Genomic DNA, 17,587 nt, shown 5'->3' with positions numbered 1-17,587 from the left:
GGCACTGCTGCCCCAGCACATTGGCACTGCTGCCCCGGTACATTGGAACTGCTGCCCCCGTACATTGGCACTGCTGCCCCCGTACATTGGCACTGCTGCCCCCGCACATTGGCACTGCTGCCCCCGCACATTGGCACTGCTGCCCCCGTACATTGGCACTGCTGCCCCCGTACATTGGAACTGCTGCCCCCGCACATTGGCACTGCTGCCCCGTACATTGGCACTGCTGCCCCGTACATTGGAACTGCTGCCCCCGCACATTGGCACTGCTGCCCCGTACATTGGCACTGCTGCCCCCGTACATTGGCACTGCTGCCCCCGTACATTGGCACTGCTGCCCCCGCACATTGGCACTGCTGCCCCCGCACATTGGCACTGCTGCCCCCGTACATTGGCACTGCTGCCCCCGCACATTGGCACTGCTGCCCCCGTACATTGGAACTGCTGCCCCCGCACATTGGCACTGCTGCCCCCGCACATTGGCACTGCTGCCCCCGCACATTGGCACTGCTGCCCCCGCACATTGGCACTGCTGCCCCCGCACATTGGCACTGCTGCCCCCGCACATTGGCACTGCTGCCCCCGCACATTGGCACTGCTGCCCCCGTACATTGGCACTGCTGCCCCCGCACATTGGCACTGCTGCCCCCGTACATTGGCACTGCTGCCCCCGCACATTGGCACTGCTGCCCCTGTACATTGGCACTGCTGCCCCCGCACATTGGCACTGCTGCCCCTGTACATTGGCACTGCTGCCCCCGCACATTGGCACTGCTGCCCCCGTACATTGGCACTGCTGCCCCCGTACATTGGCACTGCTGCCCCCGCACATTGGCACTGCTGCCCCCGTACATTGACACTGCTGCCCCCGCACATTGGCACTGCTGCCCCCGCACATTGGCACTGCTGCCCCCGCACATTGGCACTGCTGCCCCCGTACATTGGCACTGCCGCCCCCGCACATTGGCACTGCCGCCCCCGCACATTGGCACTGCCGCCCCCGTACATTGGCACTGCTGCCCCCGTACATTGGCACTGCTGCCCCCGTACATTGGCACTGCTGCCCCCGTACATTGGCACTGCTGCCCCCGTACATTGGCACTGCTGCCCCCGCACATTGACACTGCTGCCCCCGTACATTGGCACTGCTGCCCCCGTACATTGGCACTGCTGCCCCCCGCACATTGGCACTGCTGCCCCCGTACATTGGCACTGCTGCCCCCGCACATTGGCACTGCTGCCCCCGTACATTGGCACTGCTGCCCCCGTACATTGGCACTGCTGCCCCGTACATTGGCACTGCTGCCCCCGTACATTGGCACTGCGGCCCCCGCACATTGGCACTGCTGCCCCCTTACATTGGCACTGCTGCCCCCGTACATTGGCACTGCTGCCCCCGTACATGGGCACTGCTGCCCCCGTACATTGGCACTGCGGCCCCCGCACATTGGCACTGCTGCCCCCTTACATTGGCACTGCTGCCCCCGTACATTGGCACTGCTGACCCCGTACATTGGCACTGCTGCCCCCTTACATTGGCACTGCTGCCCCCTTACATTGGCACTGCTGCCCCCGTACATTGGCACTGCTGCCCCCGCACATTGGCACTGCTGCCCCCGCACATTGGCACTGCTGCCCCCTTACATTGGCACTGCTGCCCCCTTACATTGGCACTGCTGCCCCCGTACATTGGCACTGCTGCCCCCGCACATTGGCACTGCTGCCCCCTTACATTGGCACTGCTGCCCCCTTACATTGGCACTGCTGCCCCCGTACATTGGCACTGCTGCCCCCGTACATTGGCACTGCTGCCCCCGCACATTGGCACTGCTGCCCCGTACATTGGCACTGCTGCCCCCGCACATTGGCACTGCTGCCCCCGCACATTGGCACTGCTGCCCCCGCACATTGGCACTGCTGCCCCCGTACATTGGCACTGCTGCCCCCGCACATTGGCACTGCTGCCCCCGTACATTGGCACTGCTGCCCCCGCACATTGGCACTGCTGCCCCCGTACATTGGCACTGCTGCCCCCGCACATTGGCACTGCTGCCCCCGTACATTGGCACTGCTGCCCCCGCACATTGACACTGCTGCCCCCGTACATTGGCACTGCTGCCCCCGTACATTGGCACTGCTGCCCCCGCACATTGGCACTGCTGCCCCCGCACATTGGCACTGCTGCCCCCGCACATTGGCACTGCTGCCCCCGTACATTGGCACTGCTGCCCCCGTACATTGGCACTGCTGCCCCCGCACATTGGCACTGCTGCCCCCGCACATTGGCACTGCTGCCCCCGCACATTGGCACTGCTGCCCCCGCACATTGGCACTGCTGCCCCCGTACATTGGCACTGCTGCCCCCGCACATTGGCACTGCTGCCCCCGTACATTGGCACTGCTGCCCCCGTACATTGGCACTGCTGCCCCCGTACATTGACACTGCTGCCCCCGTACATTGGCACTGCTGCCCCCGCACATTGGCACTGCTGCCCCCGCACATTGGCACTGCTGCCCCCGTACATTGGCACTGCTGCCCCCGTACATTGGCACTGCTGCCCCCGTACATTGGCACTGCTGCCCCGGCACATTGGCACTGCTGCCCCGGTACATTGGAACTGCTGCCCCCGTACATTGGCACTGCTGCCCCCGTACATTGGCACTGCTGCCCCCGCACATTGGCACTGCTGCCCCCGCACATTGGCACTGCTGCCCCCGTACATTGGCACTGCTGCCCCCGTACATTGGAACTGCTGCCCCCGCACATTGGCACTGCTGCCCCGTACATTGGCACTGCTGCCCCGTACATTGGAACTGCTGCCCCCGCACATTGGCACTGCTGCCCCGTACATTGGCACTGCTGCCCCCGTACATTGGCACTGCTGCCCCCGTACATTGGCACTGCTGCCCCCGCACATTGGCACTGCTGCCCCCGCACATTGGCACTGCTGCCCCCGTACATTGGCACTGCTGCCCCCGCACATTGGCACTGCTGCCCCCGTACATTGGAACTGCTGCCCCCGCACATTGGCACTGCTGCCCCCGCACATTGGCACTGCTGCCCCCGCACATTGGCACTGCTGCCCCCGTACATTGGCACTGCTGCCCCCGCACATTGGCACTGCTGCCCCCGCACATTGGCACTGCTGCCCCCGCACATTGGCACTGCTGCCCCCGCACATTGGCACTGCTGCCCCCGCACATTGGCACTGCTGCCCCCGTACATTGGCACTGCTGCCCCCGCACATTGGCACTGCTGCCCCCGTACATTGGCACTGCTGCCCCCGCACATTGGCACTGCTGCCCCTGTACATTGGCACTGCTGCCCCCGCACATTGGCACTGCTGCCCCCGTACATTGGCACTGCTGCCCCCGCACATTGGCACTGCTGCCCCCGTACATTGGCACTGCTGCCCCCGTACATTGGCACTGCTGCCCCCGCACATTGGCACTGCTGCCCCCGTACATTGGCACTGCTGCCCCGGCACATTGACACTGCTGCCCCCGCACATTGGCACTGCTGCCCCCGCACATTGGCACTGCTGCCCCCGCACATTGGCACTGCTGCCCCCGTACATTGGCACTGCCGCCCCCGCACATTGGCACTGCCGCCCCCGCACATTGGCACTGCCGCCCCCGTACATTGGCACTGCCGCCCCCGCACATTGGCACTGCTGCCCCCGTACATTGGCACTGCTGCCCCCGCACATTGGCACTGCTGCCCCCGTACATTGGCACTGCTGCCCCCGTACATTGGCACTGCTGCCCCCGTACATTGGCACTGCTGCCCCCGCACATTGGCACTGCTGCCCCCGTACATTGGCACTGCTGCCCCCGTACATTGGCACTGCTGCCCCCCGCACATTGGCACTGCTGCCCCCGTACATTGGCACTGCTGCCCCCGCACATTGGCACTGCTGCCCCCGTACATTGGCACTGCTGCCCCCGTACATTGGCACTGCTGCCCCGTACATTGGCACTGCTGCCCCCGTACATTGGCACTGCGGCCCCCGCACATTGGCACTGCTGCCCCCTTACATTGGCACTGCTGCCCCCGTACATTGGCACTGCTGCCCCCGTACATGGGCACTGCTGCCCCCGTACATTGGCACTGCGGCCCCCGCACATTGGCACTGCTGCCCCCTTACATTGGCACTGCTGCCCCCGTACATTGGCACTGCTGCCCCCGTACATTGGCACTGCTGCCCCCTTACATTGGCACTGCTGCCCCCTTACATTGGCACTGCTGCCCCCGTACATTGGCACTGCTGCCCCCGCACATTGGCACTGCTGCCCCCGCACATTGGCACTGCTGCCCCCGCACATTGGCACTGCTGCCCCCGCACATTGGCACTGCTGCCCCCGTACATTGGCACTGCTGCCCCCGCACATTGGCACTGCTGCCCCCTTACATTGGCACTGCTGCCCCCTTACATTGGCACTGCTGCCCCCGTACATTGGCACTGCTGCCCCCGTACATTGGCACTGCTGCCCCCGCACATTGGCACTGCTGCCCCGTACATTGGCACTGCTGCCCCCGCACATTGGCACTGCTGCCCCCGCACATTGGCACTGCTGCCCCCGCACATTGGCACTGCTGCCCCCGTACATTGGCACTGCTGCCCCCGCACATTGGCACTGCTGCCCCCGTACATTGGCACTGCTGCCCCCGCACATTGGCACTGCTGCCCCCGTACATTGGCACTGCTGCCCCCGCACATTGGCACTGCTGCCCCCGTACATTGGCACTGCTGCCCCCGCACATTGACACTGCTGCCCCCGTACATTGGCACTGCTGCCCCCGTACATTGGCACTGCTGCCCCCGCACATTGGCACTGCTGCCCCCGTACATTGGCACTGCTGCCCCCGTACATTGGCACTGCTGCCCCCGTACATTGGCACTGCTGCCCCCGTACATTGGCACTGCTGCCCCCGTACATTGGCACTGCTGCCCCCGTACATTGGCACTGCTGCCCCCGCACATTGGCACTGCTGCCCCCGTACATTGGCACTGCTGCCCCCGCACATTGGCACTGCTGCCCCCGCACATTGGCACTGCTGCCCCCGCACATTGGCACTGCTGCCCCCGCACATTGGCACTGCTGCCCCCGTACATTGGCACTGCTGCCCCCGCACATTGGCACTGCTGCCCCCGTACATTGGCACTGCTGCCCCCGTACATTGGCACTGCTGCCCCCGTACATTGGCACTGCTGCCCCGTACATTGGCACTGCTGCCCCCGTACATTGGCACTGCTGCCCCGTACATTGGCACTGCTGCCCCCGCACATTGGCACTGCTGCCCCGTACATTGGCACTGCTGCCCCCGCACATTGGCACTGCTGCCCCGTACATTGGCACTGCTGCCCCCGCACATTGGCACTGCTGCCCCGTACATTGGCACTGCTGCCCCGTACATTGGCACTGCTGCCCCCGTACATTGGCACTGCTGCCCCGTACATTGGCACTGCTGCCCCGTACATTGGCACTGCTGCCCCGTACATTGGCACTGCTGCCCCGTACATTGGCACTGCTGCCCCCGTACATTGGAACTGCTGCCCCCGTACATTGGCACTGCTGCCCCCGTACATTGGCACTGCTGCCCCCGTACATTGGCACTGCTGTCCCCGTACATTGGCACTGCTGCCCCCGTACATTGGCACTGCTGCCCCCGTACATTGGCACTGCTGCCCCCGTACATTGGCACTGCTGTCCCCGTACATTGGCACTGCTGCCCCCGTACATTGGCACTGCTGCCCCGTACATTGGCACTGCTGCCCCCGCACATTGGCACTGCTGCCCCGTACATTGGCACTGCTGCCCCCGCACATTGACACTGCTGCCCCGTACATTGGCACTGCTGCCCCCGTACATTGGCACTGCTGCCCCCGTACATTGGCACTGCTGCCCCCCGTACATTGGCACTGCTGCCCCCGTACATTGGCACTGCTGCCCCCCGTACATTGGCACTGCTGCCCCCGTACATTGGCACTGCTGCCCCCGCACATTGGCACTGCTGCCCCCGCACATTGGCACTGCTGCCCCCGCACATTGGCACTGCTGCCCCCGCACATTGGCACTGCTGCCCCCGCACATTGGCACTGCTGCCCCGTACATTGGCACTGCTGCCCCCGCACATTGGCACTGCTGCCCCCGCACATTGGCACTGCTGCCCCCGCACATTGGCACTGCTGCCCCCGCACATTGGCACTGCTGCCCCCGTACATTGGCACTGCTGCCCCCGCACATTGGCACTGCTGCCCCCGTACATTGGCACTGCTGCCCCCGCACATTGACACTGCTGCCCCGTACATTGGCACTGCTGCCCCAGTACATTGGCACTGCTGCCCCCGCACATTGGCACTGCTGCCCCCGCACATTGGCACTGCTGCCCCCGCACATTGGCACTGCTGCCCCCGTACATTGGCACTGCTGCCCCCGTACATTGGCACTGCTGCCCCTGCACATTGGCACTGCTGCCCCCGCACATTGGCACTGCTGCCCCGGCACATTGGCACTGCTGCCCCCGCACATTAGCACTGCTGCCCCCGTACATTGGCACTGCTGCCCCCGTACATTGGCACTGCTGCCCCGTACATTGGCACTGCTGCCCCCGTACATTGGCACTGCTGCCCCCGTACATTGGCACTGCTGCCCCCTTACATTGGCACTGCTGCCCCCGCACATTAGCACTGCTGCCCCCGTACATTGGCACTGCTGCCCCGTACATTGGCACTGCTGCCCCCGCACATTGGCACTGCTGCCCCCGCACATTGGCACTGCTGCCCCCGTACATTGGCACTGCTGCCCCTGTACATTGGCACTGCTGCCCCCGTACATTGGCACTTTTGCCCCCGCACATTGGCACTGCTGCCCCCGTACATTGGCACTGCTGCCCCCGTACATTGGCACTGCTGCCCCCATACATTGGCACTGCTGCCCCCGCACATTGGCACTTTTGACCCCGCACATTGGCACTGCTGCCCCCGTACATTGGCACTGCTGCCCCCGTACATTGGCACTGCTGCCCCCGTACATTGGCACTGCTGCCCCCGTACATTGGCACTGCTGCCCCTGTACATTGGCACTGCTGCCCCGTACATTGGCACTGCTGCCCCCGTACATTGGCACTGCTGCCCCCGTACATTGGCACTGCTGCCCCCTTACATTGGCACTGCTGCCCCCGCACATTAGCACTGCTGCCCCCGTACATTGGCACTGCTGCCCCGTACATTGGCACTGCTGCCCCCGCACATTGGCACTGCTGCCCCCGCACATTGGCACTGCTGCCCCCGTACATTGGCACTGCTGCCCCCGTACATTGGCACTGCTGCCCCCGTACATTGGCACTTTTGCCCCCGCACATTGGCACTGCTGCCCCCGTACATTGGCACTGCTGCCCCCGTACATTGGCACTGCTGCCCCCGTACATTGGCACTTTTGCCCCCGCACATTGGCACTGCTGCCCCCGTACATTGGCACTGCTGCCCCCGTACATTGGCACTGCTGCCCCCGCACATTGGCACTGCTGCCCCCGCACATTGGCACTGCTGCCCCCGCACATTGGCACTGCTGCCCCGTACATTGGCACTGCTGCCCCCGTACATTGGCACTGCTGCCCCCGTACATTGGCACTGCTGCCCCTGCACATTTGCACTGCTGCCCCGTACATTGGCACTGCTGCCCCCGTACATTGGCACTGCTGCCCCCGCACATTGGCACTGCTGCCCCCGTACATTGGCACTGCTGCCCCCGCACATTGGCACTGCTGCCCCCGTACATTGGCACTGCTGCCCCCGTACATTGGCACTGCTGCCCCCGTACATTGGCACTGCTGCCCCCGTACATTGGCACTGCTGCCCCCGTACATTGGCACTGCTGCCCCCGTACATTGGCACTGCTGCCCCCGCACATTGGCACTGCTGCCCCCGTACATTGGCACTGCTGCCCCCGTACATTGGCACTGCTGCCCCGTACATTGGCACTGCTGCCCCCGCACATTGGCACTGCTGCCCCCGCACATTGGCACTGCTGCCCCCGTACATTGGCACTGCTGCCCCCGTACATTGGCACTGCTGCCCCCGCACATTGGCACTGCTGCCCCCGTACATTGGCACTGCTGCCCCCGTACATTGGCACTGCTGCCCCGTACATTGGCACTGCTGCCCCCGCACATTGGCACTGCTGCCCCCGCACATTGGCACTGCTGCCCCCGTACATTGGCACTGCTGCCCCCGCACATTGGCACTGCTGCCCCCGCACATTGGCACTGCTGCCCCGTACATTGGCACTGCTGCCCCCGTACATTGGCACTGCTGCCCCCGTACATTGGCACTGCTGCCCCTGCACATTTGCACTGCTGCCCCGTACATTGGCACTGCTGCCCCCGTACATTGGCACTGCTGCCCCCGTACATTGGCACTGCTGCCCCTGCACATTGGCACTGCTGCCCCCGTACATTGGCACTGCTGCCCCCGCACATTGGCACTGCTGCCCCCGTACATTGGCACTGCTGCCCCCGTACATTGGCACTGCTGCCCCCGTACATTGGCACTGCTGCCCCCGTACATTGGCACTGCTGCCCCCGCACATTGGCACTGCTGCCCCCGTACATTGGCACTGCTGCCCCCGTACATTGGCACTGCTGCCCCCGTACATTGGCACTGCTGCCCCCGCACATTGGCACTGCTGCCCCCGTACATTGGCACTGCTTCCCCCGTACATTGGCACTGCTGCCCCCGCACATTGGCACTGCTGCCCCTGCACATTGGCACTGCTGCCCCGCACATTTGCACTGCTGCCCCTGCACATTGGCACTGCTGCCCCGTACATTGGCACTGCTGCCCCCGTACATTGGCACTGCTGCCCCCGTACATTGGAACTGCTGCCCCCGTACATTGGCACTGCTGCCCCCGCACATTGGCACTGCTGCCCCCGTACATTGGCACTGCTGCCCCTGCACATTGGCACTGCTGCCCCGTACATTGGCACTGCTGCCCCCGCACATTGGAACTGCTGCCCCCGTACATTGGAACTGCTGCCCCAGCACATTGGCACTGCTGCCCCCGTACATTGGCACTGCTGCCCCCGTACATTGGCACTGCTGCCCCCGCACATTGGCACTGCTGCCCCCGCACATTGGCACTGCTGCCCCCGCACATTGGCACTGCTGCCCCTGCACATTGGCACTGCTGCCCCGTACATTGGCACTGCTGCCCCCGTACATTGGCACTGCTGCCCCTGCACATTGGCACTGCTGCCCCGTACATTGGCACTGCTGCCCCCGCACATTGGCACTGCTGCCCCCGTACATTGGCACTGCTGCCCCCGTACATTGGAACTGCTGCCCCAGCACATTGGCACTGCTGCCCCCGTACATTGGCACTGCTGCCCCTGCACATTGGCACTGCTGCCCCGTACATTGGCACTGCTGCCCCCGTACATTGGCACTGCTGCCCCCGCACATTGGCACTGCTGCCCCCGTACATTGGAACTGCTGCCCCAGCACATTGGCACTGCTGCCCCCGTACATTGGCACTGCTGCCCCGCACATTGGCACTGCTGCCCCCGCACATTGGCACTGCTGCCCCCGTACATTGGCACTGCTGCCCCGCACATTGGCACTGCTGCCCCCGCACATTGGCACTGCTGCCCCCGTACATTGGCACTGCTGCCCCCGCACATTGGCACTGCTGCCCCGGCACATTGGCACTGCTGCCCCCGTACATTGGCACTGCTGCCCCGTACATTGGCACTGCTGCCCCCGTACATTGGCACTGCTGCCCCCGTACATTGGCACTGCTGCCCCCGCACATTGGCACTGCTGCCCCCGTACATTGGCACTGCTGCCCCCGTACATTGGCACTGCTGCCCCCGCACATTGGCACTGCTGCCCCCGCACATTGGCACTGCTGCCCCCGCACATTGGCACTGCTGCCCCCGTACATTGGCACTGCTGCCCCGGCACATTGGCACTGCTGCCCCCGTACATTGGCACTGCTGCCCCCGCACATTGGCACTGCTGCCCCCGTACATTGGCACTGCTGCCCCCGTACATTGGCACTGCTGCCCCCGCACATTGGCACTGCTGCCCCCGCACATTGGCACTGCTGCCCCCGCACATTGGCACTGCTGCCCCCGCACATTGGCACTGCTGCCCCCGTACATTGGCACTGCTGCCCCCGCACATTGGAACTGCTGCCCCGCACATTGGCACTGCTGCCCCCGTACATTGGCACTGCTGCCCCGGCACATTGGCACTGCTGCCCCGGTACATTGGCACTGCTGCCCCCGCACATTGGAACTGCTGCCCCCGTACATTGGCACTGCTGCCCCCGTACATTGGCACTGCTGCCCCGTACATTGGCACTGCTGCCCCGGCACATTGGAACTGCTGCCCCCGTACATTGGCACTGCTGCCCCCGCACATTGGCACTGCTGCCCCCGTACATTGGCACTGCTGCCCCCGTACATTGGCACTGCTGCCCCGGTACATTGGCACTGCTGCCCCGGCACATTGGCACTGCTGCCCCCGTACATTGGCACTGCTGCCCCCGTACATTGGCACTGCTGCCCCTGTACATTGGCACTGCTGCCCCGTACATTGGCACTGCTGCCCCCGCACATTGGCACTGCTGCCCCCGTACATTGGCACTGCTGCCCCGTACATTGGCACTGCTGCCCCCGTACATTGGCACTGCTGCCCCCGTACATTGGCACTGCTGCCCCGTACATTGGCACTGCTGCCCCCGTACATTGGCACTGCTGCCCCCTTACATTGGCACTGCTGCCCCCGTACATTGGCACTGCTGCCCCCGTACATTGGCACTGCTGCCCCCGTACATTGGCACTGCTGCCCCCGTACATTGGCACTGCTGCCCCGTACATTGGCACTGCTGCCCCGGTACATTGGCACTGCTGCCCCCGTACATTGTCACTGCTGCCCCAGTACATTGGCACTGCTGCCCCCGCACATTGGCACTGCTGCCCCCGTACATTGTCACTGCTGCCCCCGTACATTGGCACTGCTGCCCCCGTACATTGGCACTGCTGCCCCCGTACATTGGCACTGCGGCCCCCGCACATTGGCACTGCTGCCCCCGTACATTGGCACTGCTGCCCCCGTACATTGGCACTGCTGCCCCGTACATTGGCACTGCTGCCCCCGCACATTGGCACTGCTGCCCCCGTACATTGGCACTGCTGCCCCCGCACATTGGCACTGCTGCCCCCGTACATTGGAACTGCTGCCCCCGTACATTGGCACTGCTGCCCCGGCACATTGGAACTGCTGCCCCCGTACATTGGCACTGCTGCCCCGTACATTGGCACTGCTGCCCCGGCACATTGGAACTGCTGCCCCCGCACATTGGCACTGCTGCCCCCGTACATTGGCACTGCTGCCCCGTACATTGGAACTGCTGCCCCGGCACATTGGAACTGCTGCCCCGCACATTGGCACTGCTGCCCCCGTACATTGGCACTGCTGCCCCCGTACATTGGCACTGCTGCCCCGGTACATTGGCACTGCTGCCCCGGCACATTGGCACTGCTGCCCCGGCACATTGGCACTGCTGCCCCGGCACATTGGAACTGCTGCCCCGCACATTGGCACTGCTGCCCCCGTACATTGGCACTGCTGCCCCGTACATTGGCACTGCTGCCCCGGCACATTGGAACTGCTGCCCCGCACATTGGCACTGCTGCCCCCGTACATTGGCACTGCTGCCCCCGTACATTGGCACTGCTGCCCCGGCACATTGGCACTGCTGCCCCGTACATTGGCACTGCTGCCCCGGCACATTGGAACTGCTGCCCCGTACATTGGCACTGCTGCCCCCGCACATTGGCACTGCTGCCCCCGGTACATTGGCACTGCTGCCCCCGCACATTGGCACTACTGCCCCCGTACATTGGCACTGCTGCCCCCGTACATTGGCACTGCTGCCCCCGTACATTGGCACTGCTGCCCCCGTACATTGGCACTGCTGCCCCCGTACATTGGCACTGCTGCCCCCGTACATTGGCACTGCTGCCCCCGTACATTGGCACTGCTGCCCCGCACATTGGCACTGCTGCCCCCGTACATTGGCACTGCTGCCCCGTACATTGGCACTGCTGCCCCGGCACATTGGAACTGCTGCCCCGCACATTGGCACTGCTGCCCCCGTACATTGGCACTGCTGCCCCCGTACATTGGCACTGCTGCCCCCGTACATTGGCACTGCTGCCCCCGTACATTGGCACTGCTGCCCCCGTACATTGGCACTGCTGCCCCGGCACATTGGAACTGCTGCCCCGCACATTGGCACTGCTGCCCCCGTACATTGGCACTGCTGCCCCCGTACATTGGCACTGCTGCCCCCGTACATTGGCACTGCTGCCCCGGCACATTGGCACTGCTGCCCCGGCACATTGACACTGCTGCCCCCGTACATTGGCACTGCTGCCCCGGCACATTGGAACTGCTGCCCCGCACATTGGCACTGCTGCCCCCGTACATTGGCACTGCTGCCCCCGCACATTGGCACTGCTGCCCCCGTACATTGGCACTGCTGCCCCGTACATTGGCACTGCTGCCCCGGCACATTGGAACTGCTGCCCCGCACATTGGCACTGCTGCCCCCGTACATTGGCACTGCTGCCCCCGTACATTGGCACTGCTGCCCCCGTACATTGGCACTGCTGCCCCCGTACATTGGCACTGCTGCCCCCGTACATTGGCACTGCTGCCCCCGTACATTGGCACTGCTGCCCCAGCACATTGGCACTGCTGCCCCGTACATTGGCACTGCTGCCCCCGCACATTGGCACTGCTGCCCCCGTACATTGGCACTGCTGCCCCCGCACATTGGCACTGCTGCCCCCGCACATTGGAACTGCTGCCCCCGTACATTGGCACTGCTGCCCCAGCACATTGGCACTGCTGCCCCGTACATTGGCACTGCTGCCCCCGCACATTGGCACTGCTGCCCCCGCACATTTTCACTGCTGCCCCCGCACATTGGCACTGCTGCCCCGTACATTGGCACTGCTGCCCCCGCACATTGGCACTGCTGCCCCCGCACATTGGCACTGCCGCCCCCGTACATTGGCACTGCCGCCCCCGCACATTGGCACTGCTGCCCCCGCACATTGGCACTGCTGCCCCCGTACATTGGCACTGCTGCCCCCGTACATTGGCACTGCTGCCCCCGCACATTGGCACTGCTGCCCCCGTACATTGGCACTGCTGCCCCCGCACATTGGCACTGCCGCCCCCGTACATTGGCACTGCTGCCCCCGCACATTGGCACTGCTGCCCCCGTACATTGGCACTGCTGCCCCCGCACATTGGCACTGCTGCCCCCGCACATTGGCACTGCTGCCCCCGTACATTGGCACTGCTGCCCCGTACATTGGCACTGCTGCCCCCGCACATTGGCACTGCTGCCCCCGTACATTGGCACTGCTGCCCCGGTACATTGGCACTGCTGCCCCCGTACATTGGCACTGCTGCCCCGTACATTGGCACTGCTGCCCCGTACATTGGCACTGCTGCCCCCGCACATTGGCACTGCTGCCCCCGCACATTGGCACTGCTGCCCCCGTACATTGGCACTGCTGCCCCCGTACATTGGCACTGCTGCCCCCGCACATTGGCACTGCTGCCCCCGCACATTGGCACTGCTGCCCCGTACATTGGCACTGCTGCCCCGTACATTGGCACTGCTGCCCCCGCACATTGGCACTGCTGCCCCCGCACATTGGCACTGCTGCCCCCGTACATTGGCACTGCTGCCCCCGCACATTGTCACTGCTGCCCCCTTACATTGGCACTGCTGCCCCCGCACATTGGCACTGCTGCCCCCGTACATTGGCACTGCTGCCCCTGTACATTGGCACTGCTGCCCCGGCACATTGGCACTGCTGCCCCCGCACATTGGCACTGCTGCCCCCGTACATTGGCACTGCCGCCCCCGTACATTGGCACTGCTGCCCCCGTACATTAGCACTTTTGCCCCCGTACATTGGCACTGCTGCCCCCGTACATTGGCACTGCTGCCCCCGTACATTGGCACTGCTGCCCCCGTACATTGGCACTGCTGCCCCCGTACATTGGCACTGCTGCCCCCGCACATTGGCACTGCTGCCCCCGTACATTGGCACTGCTGCCCCGGTACATTGGCACTGCTGCCCCCGTACATTGGCACTGCTGCCCCCGTACATTGGCACTGCTGTCCCCGTACATTGGCACTGCTGCCCCCGCACATTGGCACTGCTGCCCCCGCACATTGGCACTGCTGCCCCGTACATTGACACTGCTGCCCCCATACATTGGCACTGCTGCCCCCGTACATTGGCACTGCTGCCCCCATACATTGGCACTGCTGCCCCGTACATTGGCACTGCTGCCCCCGTACATTGGCACTGCTGCCCCCGTACATTGGCACTGCTGCCCCCATACATTGGCACTGCTGCCCCCGCACATTGACACTGCTGCCCCGCACATTGACACTGCTGCCCCGTACATTGGCACTGCTGCCCCGGTACATTGGCACTGCTGCCCCCGTACATTGGCACTGCTGCCCCCGCACATTGGCACTGCTGCCCCCGTACATTGGTCTCACAGGGATGGCTAACTCCTCAAGGGTCCCCAACAGGTCACAGAGCCTTAAGCAACGACTGAGGCACTGATTGAGCCACCTGTGCGGAAGCAGGGATACCCTGAAAACCAGACCTGTTCTTTGCCCTGGAGGACTGGAGTTGGCCAGAGCTGTACAAATGATCCGTGTGCTTTCTACAACACATGGCAGGGTTTTATTTTTTAACATGACAAGTTGCGGGCGCGGTTTGTGCTGTGCGCAGTTCACCAAGTTTATCAGTGCAGCCAGGTCCCCCAGACTCACCCTTATCTCTGCTCTGCTGGGAGAATAGGGAAGGTTGCAGCAAGAGCAGGGAGCGCTCCGGCGCACTGGAGGCTCCGCAGTGACCCGAGCGTTCAGGGCGCCGCCATGTTGGATGTTCGCGCATGCGCGGTGAGCCCGTGTAGGTGGTGATAAAGGAAAGGTCGCCCATGTGCGGAAGGGGTTGCGTTAGCCCGTGAAATAGGAACCAATCATAGAGGGCGTAGCGCACGGGACTACGAGTCCCAGGAGCCTCAGCGAGACCAGGTGACGCCAGGGAGCCTATAGGGCGGGCGGATTCACGGGAGGAAGAGTTAGGAGGTTGCGCAGGGGAGCACGCTGATCAGAAAGGACCAGGAGGAGGAAGGAGAAGGAGCTCTGCATGTAGGGAGGCAAGTATTTATTTATTTATAACATGTGTTACCAGGAAGTAATACACTGAGAGTTACCTCTCGTTTTCAAGTATGTCCTGGGCACAGAGTTAAGACAAATAATACATGGTTACAAGTACAGTTACATAAATGAACAGGGTATACATTATATACTGTACAAGACATTGCGTGCACAGTTAGAGAAGATGTATAGTATGGGCTTATGTAACAGTTACAGACCAGGTTAAAATGTCAGACAGCCTTAGATTTGAAAAAACTTAGACTGGTGGCTGTAGTGAGAGTCTCTGGTAGGTTGTTCCAGTTTTGGGGTGCACGGTAGGAGAAGGAGGAACGTCCGGATACTTTGTTGAGCCTTGGGACCATGAACAGTCTTTTGGAGTCTGATCTCAGGTGATATGTGCTGCATGTGGTAGGGGTGAGGATCTTGTTCAGGTAGCTGGGTAGCTTGCCCATGAAGAATTTAAAGGCAAGACAGGAAAGGTGAACTTTGCGCCTAGACTCTAGTGATGACCAATCTAGTTCTTTGAGCATTTCGCCGTGATGTGTGTTGTAGTTGCATTGGAGAACAAAACGACAAATTGAATTGTAGAGGGTGTCAAGTTTGCTAAGTAGCCCCTACACTAGGCCCTATACACCTGGCCCAGTTAGACCCTGAGTCACAGACACTGAAGTTGATGCAGGGACAGGCCCTAAGATAGGAATCTGCCCCATTAGAGTAAGTGATAGAAGTGTATACCCAGAGACTGTCGCGGTACCAACGCAGAGGTTTGGGCTCAGACCTCTGCACGCACAGCAGCAGCCGACCGGATGGGATCGTCCTGGAAGGTATCCCTGGAGTGTCTTCATCGTCGGATCCTTTGTGAAGCCCGTTTGCAGGTCCGAGCGCTGGAGCGCTCGGCAGGTAACATCCACAAGTGCACCAACTATAAAACCAGAACTTAGTAGCTGCGCAGTCACACACACACATACCGCACTTTGGGGGTGGGATTGTGGTGTGGGGGAATTGGACACGGTGCGGGTGCACGGTGAAGGGGTCGCGTCCTGCGAGACGCATTAGTTATAGTGTCTCCTATACAGAGGGACACTCACTATATGACATGCAAGGTTATGGTTATCATTAGTAAAGTCTCTGTTCCTTTTATATGCTGTGTGCGTAGTATTACAATATTGTCCTGTGAGGAACCACTCCCGCTCTGCTGGGAGCTGTCACAGGTGGAGGCGCTGCACTTGGTAAGAGGTTATTGGTATGCATATATATTGCCCCAGGCTCTGGGCTTAGGCCCTGCGAGCCAACAGGTTAGACAGCATTGGTAGCGTACTGTATTCATTAGGAAACAGGACTACATCAGTATTTGCTTTCTTCTACAATCAATAAGTGAAGAAACCATCAATGTAACAAAGTTGACATACCAGCCCACAGTGAACACTTTAGGCTGAATTATTGAAGGATGATACTCCTCCCACCGGAGAAAGAAACGGTGACCGCCGCGGTGAAAAAATGCAAAGGCTGAGAATGTGACTGAGAAAAATTTATTGGAGCCTAATGGTAGAGCTCTGGCGGATCCTCTAACGCGTTTCACGCCGAAGCGCTTTGTCAAAGAGTGATCCGCCAGTGAACAGATAGGCCTGATATAGGGCGCAAAACGTCAACATCTGTGAAATCTGATCAAGAGTCCATGATCAACAGGTGTGGAGGATGAAGCATCCACAACAGGAGTATATATAAACCAGCACACATAATAACAGCCAGTCTCGTATAAAGAAACTATAACATATAAAATACAGACATTGTATATATATGGAAAAAAGAATGAAACTGGTAAAAAGATAATAATGATTAAAAACAAACACAGCAGTGCCAGAAGCTACCAAACAGATGCTTAACCTTGAAGATCATATAATGTCTACATCCAAATCTATGCTGGGGAGAGCAAGTACAATACATGATATAATGAAACATGAACAGTACTAATGAGAGATCGAATATATGAGAAACACGGGGTTAATATTAAAACTGAAGAAAGGGAAAGGGGTAGGCAGGGAGGGGGGTGGGGAAGAGAGGGGAAAGGAGGAAAGAGGAAGAGGAGGGAAGGGGAAAAAAGGAAATCATGTATGAATATTAGATGTTAAACATATCTTGAAATATTAAACATATCTTTAATTACGAAGGAAATGTTTCAATTCCCATTCTACATTTATTTATTCCATTAGCATGAAGGGTATTCAAAGAGAATATCCAATACATTTCTCTTCTATTAAGGCAATTGAGCCTATCACCGCCTCTGGCATTAACCGTTATATGTTCCACAC

Source organism: Ascaphus truei, chromosome 3, assembly GCF_040206685.1.
Source record: "Ascaphus truei isolate aAscTru1 chromosome 3, aAscTru1.hap1, whole genome shotgun sequence".
NCBI classification, from domain to species: domain Eukaryota; kingdom Metazoa; phylum Chordata; class Amphibia; order Anura; family Ascaphidae; genus Ascaphus; species Ascaphus truei.
This window is presented reverse-complemented; position numbering follows the sequence as displayed.